Source organism: Artibeus jamaicensis, unplaced genomic scaffold, assembly GCF_021234435.1.
Source record: "Artibeus jamaicensis isolate MK-2021 breed Jamaican fruit bat unplaced genomic scaffold, CSHL_Jam_final contig_956, whole genome shotgun sequence".
NCBI classification, from domain to species: domain Eukaryota; kingdom Metazoa; phylum Chordata; class Mammalia; order Chiroptera; family Phyllostomidae; genus Artibeus; species Artibeus jamaicensis.
Window position 1 is genome coordinate 2,409,169 of NW_026522021.1, and position 8,397 is coordinate 2,417,565.

The window sequence follows — 8,397 nt, forward strand, 5'->3', positions numbered from 1 at the left end:
GTACTATTAACATTTCGGCACAATTCTTTGCTGTTTTGCAGCAAAGAACCTTTCACTTTGCTGTTTTGCAGCAAAGAACAGGCAACCTTTCACTTTGCAGGATGACACCCAACCAACTGAGCCACACTAGTTAGGGCTATCTAGTCTCTTTTTCAATAGTCCCAGACTCCGGAGCCCCAGGACCCAATGAATTCATCCCTTTACCTCCAGACAGTCTGATCGTTGGACCAAATCTCTCTCACTGCAGCTTCCCCTCCCTTGTCCCTGACCCTGTCCAGCCCTTATTACCTATCTTCTAGCAATTCCATTCCAGATTTCCATGAGCAGTCTAACCCCTCTGCTGATTCCCAGCTCTAATGCCCTGAGTGTGGTGACCGAACCAAGCATGATTCTCCGAATATGTCCCTCCCATATTCTATCAGACACATTGTATAGTGGAACTCAACTACAACTAAGACCATCACATTTTTTCATTGAATCAGCATGCTTACAAACGTCCTTTGACATTTGTAGGAAAGAGACCAGTCCTTAGCTTGCTTTATAAGTTCTTTTCCAATTTGACCTTAAACAGGGTTGCCCACCTCTTTTCCTGGGGGTTCCTCTCCTCTCCTACACACTTTCCTTCCCAGACCTGCTCCAGCTGCTCTTTTCCAAGCCGGGATCAGTACACCTGATGTTTATCCACCATTAAATGAATGCCCTCCCCCTCTTCATCCTTCAACCCCATCTCCTCTGAGAGGTCTCCAGCTTGGCTGGGAGAGTCATTCTTTCTGCTTTGGTAAGTTTGCTGTAGTGGTTGGAGGTACCGGAAGTCCTGCTACTCAAAGGCAGTGTGCTCTTATCTGGGACTGTGCCCCCACACCTGACCCACTTAAGTCATCTTGTCTGGTGATGAGGTGACGGATTTAGAGGGGGAATTCCGGGTCTGTGGCTTCTGGGGCCCAGGGGGTTCAGTATGTTTTAAAAAGGGGTTGCATGATACAGCCAGCATTCAAACATGACATGAAAGGAATGAATTTGCAGACCAGGGAAGTGAGAGAATTGTTCCTTTCTACTGGGTTGACCAAAATTTTCATTTGTTTTTTCCATAAAATAAAAGACACATTTTTCATCATCACCAATAATTTTATTAATTTGGATGTTTTGAGTACATCAGCTATATCTCCCGCTATTGGCTTCTGGTGTTCAATTCCCGATCAGGGTACATGCCTATGTTGTGGGTTTGGTTCTTGGTTGGGATGTGTACAAGAGGCAATGGATTGATGTTTCTCTCCCTTTCTTTCTCCTTCTTTTCCCTTCTCTCTAAAATAAATAAATACAATCTTTTAAAAAAAAGAAAAAGAGACTAGATATTAGAGCAGACACTTAAGTATCACATGAAAGGTTGCTCATTCATTTAATTAATATTTATTGAGCAGCTGCCCAGGTATCATTCTAGGCCAGGAGGGAACAAAACAGTCTCTGGAGTCTCTGTTCAACTGGGGACAAAAATAATAGGTAAACAGAGAGAGGAGGAGGTGAAATAGTAGAACCTAAGGTGAAAGAGGTAAGGGGATGTGATGGTTTCATGTGTCGACCTGGCCAGGCTATAATCAATCCCCTGACATTCAATCAAACACTAATCTCTGTATAGCTGTGATGTGTATTTAGTCAATGAGATGATCATTTGACTTTCAGTCAATGAGATCATCCTAGGTAATCTGGATGGGACTGATTCAATCAGTTGAAAGGCCTTAAGAGCAGTGTTCCTTTCCCAGAAGAAAGTCTCCCATTGGCTGCAGTGTCAGCTTCAGCTACAGCCTGCCTTCCTTATGGCCTACCCCACAATCAACTAAGCCACTGCCTAGCAATAAACCTCTTAGTCTCTTTTCTCTGATGTAGTGGGCACATCATGTAAAGCAATGTCAGCCACTGTTGGGAGTTAGACCAGTTCCCTGAGTGAGCCTGAGTCATGGGAGGGCTTAAGCAGAATGGCCATCCATGGTCTGACTTCCATTGACAAGGGCTCACTCTGATACCAAAGAGTCATGTTGGGGAACAGAAAGGAAAAATCTGGATTACGAATGAAAGTGATATGCCTTAAGATGGGCTGTTATTTAGCTGTGGCTGGAAAAGCAGTAGGGGCTCAGTGATTTGTCTTTTGAGTCAGCAAATAAGTGTGATGAACTCAAAATGTGATCCAGTCCAGGTGGAACTGAGCCAAACTAATTGGATCAGATCCTTGACCTCATGGGCATTACCTATCAAGTCATTTCCTACTTCTCTTGACTTCAAAATCTGTTTTCAATTTGTGATCTTATCATTAACCTAAAAAGATTCTCTGATGGTCAGCTAGCTACTGTTGAAACTTGTTTTTTAAAGATATGGTCCATATATGTATGGAGCAAATATAGTGCGTTATTGACTCAGATATTCTTAGCTTTGCCTCTTAACTTCCAACGACTGACCCTTTGGCAAATTACTCACCTTTTCTAAACCTCAGCTTTCACTGCTACAAATGGTAGTTATTTCATACAGTTTTTTTGTGAAGCTTAAATGAGTGCATGCCTCTAAAGTGCTTACATAGAGGCTAACAAAGTCTATTAGTAAAAAACATTACTAATCATTCATATCAAGAGGAGGATCTACCAGGAGCAATTCATGGTTTAGGGAGATGCCAGAGAGGTCCCATGGTGTTATTCCAGACAGAACTGACAACACTCAAATAAATTTTTTTGAAAGGCAAAATGCTAAGTTCTTATTTTATTTATTTCTTATAAATATATTTTATGATTATGCTGTTAGGGTCGTCACATTTTTTTTCTCCCTCTATTCTCCTTCACCTGGCACCCTCACCAGCATTCCCTGGCCTTAGTTCATGTGCATGGGTTGTACCCGTAAGTTCTTTGGCCTCTGCATTTCCTATACTATTCTTAACCCTCCCCCTGTCTATTTTGTACCTATCATTTATTCTTCTTATTCCCTGTACATTTTCCCCCAATCCCCTTCCTCCCCCTCACCACTGCTAACCCTCCATGTGATCTCCACATGACCTCCATTTGATCTCCATTTCTGTGATTCCATTCCTTGTTTGCTTAGTTGGTTATCGTTTCTTTTTAGGTTCAGTTGTTGATAGCTGTGAGTTTTTTTTTTGTCATTTTACTGTTCATCATTTTGATCATCTTCTTTTTCTTGGATAAGTTCCTGTAACATTTCATATAATAAGGGCTTGTTGATGATGAACTCCCTTAACTTTACATTATCTGGGAAGCACTTAATCTGCTCTTCCATTCTAAATGAAAGCTTCTCTGGGTAGAGTAATCTTGGATGTAGGTCCTTGCCTATCATGACTTGGAATACTTCTTTCCAGTCCCTTCTTGCCTGTAAGGTTTCTTTTGAGAAATCAGCTAAGTCTATGGAAACTCCTTTGTAGGTAACGGTCTCCTTTTCTCTTGGTGCTTTTAAGATCCTCTCCTTATCTTTAATCTTGGGTAATGTAATTAGGATGTGCCTGGACATGTGCTTCCTTGGGTCCAGCTTCTTTGGGACTCTCTGAGCTTCCTGGACTTCCTGGAAGTCTATTTCCATTGCTGAATTGAGGAAGTTCTCCATTATTTTTTCAGATAAGTTTTCCATTTCTTGCTGTTCCTCTTCTCCTGGCACCCTTATGATTTGGATGTTGGAATGTTTAAAGTTGTCCCACATATTCCTAAGCCTCTCCACATTTAAAAAAAATCTTATTTCTTAATTCTGTTCTGATTGAATGTTTATTACTTCTTCCTTCTGCTCCAAATCATTGATTTGAGTCCCAGTTTCCTTCCCTTCACTGTTGCTTCCCTGTATATTTTTCTTTCTTTCATTTTGCATAGCCTTCACTTCTCCCTCTGTTTTGGGACCATACTCAACCATTTCTGTGAGCATCCTGATTACCAGTGTTTGGAACTCTGCATCTGATAGGTTGGCCATCTCTTCATTGCTTGGTTCTATTTTTGGAGCTATGATTGTTCTTTCATTTGGGCCATATATTTTTTTTTTTGTCTCAGAGTACCTGGGAATGCGAATGTACAGGGAATAAGAAGCATTAGTGGTAGGTACAAAATAGACAGGGGGAGGTTAAGAATAGTATAGGAAATGCAGAAGCCAAAGAACTTGTATGTACAACCCATGGACATGAACTAAGGTGGGGGAGTGCTGGTGGGAGAATGGTGCAAAGCAGAGGGGAGAAGAGGGGAGGAAAAAAAAAGTGACCATTGTAATAGCATAATCAATAAAATATATTAAAATATGATGCTAATTGTATACACCAAGCAGTACTTTTTTGGTGATTTTTAAAAAGTCATCACCCAAGAATATGTTTATTGATTTTAGAGAGAGAGAAAGGGACAGAGAGGAGGAGAGAGAGAGAAAGAGGAGACATTGATGTGAGAAAGAAACATCAGTCAGTGCCTCCCATATTCACCCTGGCCAGGAATCAAACCTGCAACCTTTAATGGTATATGGGACAATGCTCCAAGCCACTGAGCTGACTGGCCAGGACAGTACTTTTTTGGTGATTTTTATAATTGTGTTAAAATATTCCTGGCTGGGTAGCTCAATTAGTTAGAGCATCGTCCTGATACACCAAGGTTGTGGGTTCAGTCCCTGGGCAGGGCACATAAAAGAATCAACAACCAATGAGTGCATTAAGTAAGTGGAACACCAAATCGATGTTCATCTCTTTTTCTCCCTTCTACTCTCTCTAAAAATCAATAAATAAAAATTTTAAAAATTATGGTAAAATATACATAAATATTCCTATCTTTGACCATTTTAAGTGTATAATTTAGTGACCTTCAGTACATTCATAATGTTGGCGTCTTTCTGGTACATCACAGTTTTCCTGAATATAAGTTTGGGTGGCTGTACATGCCTGATGTAGGATGTCTCCCATTTTATAACAATTACAGGGCCCCTTTCTGCTATGGAGTTCCTGATATAGTAACCTGATATATATACTACATATGAGATAAAATCCTAACTGCTTGAAGGCTCTCTCAAGGTTCTCTTTAGGTGAACTCTCAGGGACTTAGTAAGATCCCTCCTGAGACAGAATGTTCTCTCACACTGACCACATGCAATAGGGCTTCTCCCTGGTGTGAACACTGATGATTGATAAGGCTTCAGCTCTGGCTGAAAGCTCTCTCACATAAATGGCACTGACAAAGTTTCTCTGTATAGTGTGGATACTCTCTGGTATCTGCTGAGATCCCTGCTTAAGTGGAATGCCTCCTTACACTTACATAAGGTTATAGAGACACAGTCATAAGGTCTCTCTCCAGTGTGGGCACTAATGGGTAAGATGGTTCAAACTTGGACAAAAGTGTCTCTCACACTGTTTGCATTAATAAGGTGTTCATCCAGTGTGAACAGTCTGAAATTTGGTGACATCCCTACTCAGACAGAGGTTTTCTCACACCAATCATGTATATAGGGCCTCTCTGATGTGAATGTTTTGGTGTGTGGCAAGGTTTGAACTTTTGCAGAGGGCTTTTCCACACTCATTGCATTTATGAGTTTTCCCCCCAGTGTGGATTCTCTGGTGCACAATAAGACTTTGTGGCTGGTAGAAAATTTTCCCACAGTGAATCTCTGTGTGAGGTTTCTCCCCAGTGTACACCCTCTGCCGTGTGATCAGATATGATTTCTGATGGTTTTCCCACACTTGTTGCATTGATGAGGTTTCTCGCCAGTGTGGGACCTCTGATGTTTGTTGAGATCTTTGTTAAAAGGTTTTCTCACACTGATGACAGGAATACGGTTTCTTTCCCGTTTGTTTCTTATGTTAAGAAAGCCATGAGCAATTCCTGAAGGCTTTTCCACACTCAGAACATTTACTGGTATATTGTTTCTTTCTAGAATGAATTCTCTGATGTATGATGAGGTAAGAGTTCTGTCTTAAGGATTTTCCAGTTACTGCACTGAAATGGCTTCTCCCCAGGATGGATTTTACAATACTAAGTAAGGGCGTACCTCCCAGTGAATGCATTTCCACATTCATTACACACGGAGGGCTTCTATCCAGTATTTTTCTCTCAAATGCATTACAAGGCAGCACTTCTCACAGTCACTACACTCATAAGATTTCTTTACTCTGGGGATTTTCTGATGATTACCAATGGCTGAGCTACACCGATCTTACATGTCTTACTAGATCTGTCTTCTTACAGAAATATCAAGTTTCTTACAGCTATAGACTTTTTCTCCAGTGTTTGGGGATGACTGCTGCTCTGCTAGGCAGAACCTGCAAGATGGGATACTTTTTCTTTCTTATGAACTTTTGCTGCTATTTTTTTCTTTTCTTTTCGTGATTTTTAAAAAAAAAATTTACTTAGTTATTTTTCAAGTACAGTTTTTTGTCTATTTCTCCCATCCCAGCCTCCCCCACCCCATGCTCCCACTTCCCTCCCTTTTCCACCCCCCTTAGTTCTCCTCCCTGTGTCCTTCCTATTTGTTCCTCCAAATCCCTCCCCCATTTTCCCCTTAACTTCCCTTCCCTCTCCCCTCTGGTCACTGTCCCCTTGTTCTCTATTTCAGTGTCTTTGGTTTTTTTTCGGCTTGCTTGTTTGTTTTGTTGTTCAGCTTCCTGTTAAAGGTGATGCTGCTATTTTTCTTAACAGCTCAAAGATTTATAAGACTCTTCAAATCTTCCAGTCATATCTGCTGCTTCACAATCATCCCACTGTAGAATATTCAGCTCATTTTTGGTTGTCCACTTTTGGTCTAAGACAATAAATAGCAAAGGCAAATATCATCAATCTCTGTGGTCAGGAGAATTTCTACAAAATATCTAGAATGATCTATATGACTCTTATGTAAATGAGCAGGTAGCCTGGGTGTTGGAGGCAGACAGAGCTTCAGTGAGCATTCTAGTTCTACCACTTAATTGCTTAGATATTGAGTCTGTTTCCTCATACTTAAAATAGGGATATTAAAAAAACAGGGATATGATCAATTTTGTTATGTATATTATACAATTTAAAAAATAATTGAAATGTAAGAATATATTGGTTCTGATATTACTTGGAAATGTAACAATAGGAGTCAAATTGGTTTATTTATCTAGAATCTTGTTTATGAGTTGTATATCAAACTATATTTTAATTGTGAAGACTAATTGTGAATTTAAGCCATTATATAGAACTGAGACAGCTGTTTGAATTATCATCTCAAGACAGATCAGACCCTTCTCTCCTAGAAGCTGACAGTCTCTGCCAGAGAGAATTCTGGAGGTGGGTTGCAAGGAAACAGCTCCTGCCCTCTTTAGCTCATATTTCCTGGCTAGCACTCTGAGGTTAATCTAGAACTTATAAAGTCACAATGTATTTCCTGAGCTGCACAAAGCTGCCACCTCATCAGCAACTACACATTTTACTGGAGTAACTGAGTTTCCTCAATTTATCAGATCACCACGTTTGGAAAGACAAAGGAGTGGCAGCATTGCTGCCCACTCATGTTGGCGGTGGGACTGCCAAATAAGGTACAGGATGTCGTTAAATTTGAATTTCAGATAAACATTGAATAATTATCTGGAACCCACATGTAACTGTAAGCCTTGTGCTTTATTTACTAAATCTGGCTGCCCTAGCCAAGGGTACAGTGTACATGTGTGTGTGAACATGTGTGTCTGTATGGGATATGGGGGGATGCTCACAGTCATCTTCAGACCAAGCCAACCTCAAAGCCCCCTGGGACAATGTAATTTCCAGTCCACCAGGATCCTTATTCACTCTCTTGGAGCCAAGCAGGCACTGGCTTCCTAACTATGGCAGGTGGGCACTGGGATTGGAGCGGAGCTTGATGAACCACTTGCCCCACTAGTTACATTTCTCTGAAGGTCCCCAACAGAACTGAGCACTAGTTGCCTGCTTTAGTCACTAGTTCAATAATGCACCATTATGGCCTTTCCTTCTTCCTCTCTCCCAGTTCTCCCTCATTCCTGCTTCCTCAAGTCACCTCCCTAAATAAACTCTCCCTCATTCCTGCTTCCTCAAGTCACCTCCCTAAATAAACTATCTGCCCCAAGCCCTTGTCCCTGGCTATTTTGGGGGACATCCAAGCCATGACAGTTGGTATTGGATGTGGCCCTAGAAATGCAGCTCTCAGGATCAGATTCTGGAGGTCATTCACTGGTCAGATGATTTAAAAAGGAGCCTGGTGATAGGTGCAGTGATAACTTCTCTTGCTGTAGTATGACAATTCCTAAGCTTCTTACTAGTCACAGCAAGAGATGAAGCACATGTAGAAGGGGAAGCATTAGCTTCCTCAATGATGTGTAACTTGAACATCACTGAACTTCTTAGCAATATCTGTGCTCTCATTAGCATATTTACTGTCCAGAAGTCACAGGTTATGTAAGCTCACATTCCCGTCACCTTCCTT